Raw genomic sequence first — 2,098 nt, 5'->3', positions numbered from 1 at the left:
CCAGAAAAGTGAATTTTAACTAAAAACTAATAAAAATATACTAAAAACCAACTAGATCATACTAAAAATATACTAAAAACAATGCCAAAAAACGTACAAATTATCCGCTCATCATACACGAAATCGCGATACACAACTTTGTGCAACTGACCAGCAAGTGCACTGGGTCGTCCAAGTAATACCTTACGTAAGTAAATGTCGATCCCACAGAGATTGTCGGCTTGAAGCAAGCTATGGTCAACTTGTAAATCTCAGTCAGGTGGATTCAAATGATTATGGGGTGTTGATAATTAAAAGAATGAACTAGAACATAAAATAGGATAGAAATACTTATGCAATTCATTGGTGGAAATTTCAGATAAGCGTATGAAGATGCTTTGTTCCCTCTGAGCCTCTGCTTTCCTATGGCCTTTATCCAATCATTCTTACTCCTTTCCATGGCAAGCTGTATGTAGGTGGATCACCGTTGTCAATGGTTACCATCCATCCTCTCAGTGAAAATGGTCCTCTACGGTTTCTCGCATGTCTAATCATCTGTCAGTTCTCGATCATGTCGCAATAAGATCCATTGATCCATTTGCACACTGTCACTGTGCCCAACACTCGCGAGTTTGAAGTTCATCATAGTCATCCCATCCCAGATCCTACTCGGAATACCACAGACAAGGTATAGACTTTTCGGATCTCAAGAATGCTGCCCATATGATTCTAGCTTATACCACGAAGACTCTGATCGCACAGAATGGAAGCTCTATTGTCAGGAGAGGCAACCATGTATCGTGAACCAAGAGGCCAAGAGATACACACTCAAGCTCTCGTAGATAGAACGGAGGTGGTTGTCAGGCATGCGTTTATAAGGGGAGGATGATGATGAGTGTCACGGATCATCACATCCACCAGGTTGAAGTACGAGTGAATATCTTAGAACAAGAATAAGCTTGAATTGAATAGAAAACAGTAGTAATTGCATTGATTCATGAGGAATAGCAGAGCTCCACACCTTAATCTATGGTGTGTAGAAACTCCACCATTGAAAATACATAAGAACAAGGTCTAGGCATGGCCGAATGGCCAGCCTCCCAAAAGTGATCAAAAGATCAAAAGATGATCCAAAGATGAAAATACAATAGTAAAAGGTCCTATTTATAGAGAACTAGTAACCTAGGGTTTACAGAAATAGGTAAATGATGCATAAATCCACTTCCGGAGCCCACTTGGTGTGTGCTTGGGCTGAGCATTGAAGCTTTCATGTGCATAGGCTTTTCTTGGAGTTAAACGCCAGCTTTAGTGCCAGTTTGGGCGTTTAACTCCAATTCTAGTGCCAGTTTTGGCGTTTTACGCCAGAATTTTTATGCCAACTTGGAATGCCAGTTTAGGCCATCAAATCTCAAGCAAAGTATAGACTATTATACATTTTTGGAAAGCCCAAGATGTGTACTTTCTAACTCAATTGAGAGCGCGCCAATTGGGTTTCTATAGCTCCAGAAAATCTATTTTGAGTGCAGGGAGGTCAGAATCCAACAGCATCTGCAGTCCTTTTTCAGCCTCTGAATCAGATTTTTGCTCAAGTCCCTCAATTTCAGCCAGAAAATACCTGAAATCATCAAAAAACACACAAACTCATAGTAAGGTCCAGAAATATGAATTTTGCATAAAAACTAATAAAAATATACTAAAAACTAACTAAATCATACTAAAAACTACCTAAAAACAATGCCAAAAAGTGTATAAATTATCCGCTCATCACAATACCAAACTTAAATTGTTACTTGTCCCCAAGCAACTAAAAACAGAATAGAATAAAAAGAAGGGAATATATAATGAACTCCACAATATCAATGAAACTTAGTCCAAATTAGATGAGCGGGGCTAGTAGCATTTTTGCTTCTGAACAGTTTTGGCATCTCACTTTATCCTTTGAAATTCAGAATGATTGGCATCTATAGGAACTCAGAATTTTAGATAGTGTTATTGATTCTCCTAGTTCAGTATGTTGATTCTTGAACACAGCTGCTTTATGAGTCTTGGCCGTGACCCTAAGCACTTTGTTTTCCAGTATTACCACCGGATACATAAATGCCACAGACACATAACTGGG

Source organism: Arachis duranensis, chromosome 4 (assembly GCF_000817695.3).
Source record: "Arachis duranensis cultivar V14167 chromosome 4, aradu.V14167.gnm2.J7QH, whole genome shotgun sequence".
Taxonomy (NCBI): domain Eukaryota; kingdom Viridiplantae; phylum Streptophyta; class Magnoliopsida; order Fabales; family Fabaceae; genus Arachis; species Arachis duranensis.
Note: the sequence above shows the minus strand (reverse complement) of the source record.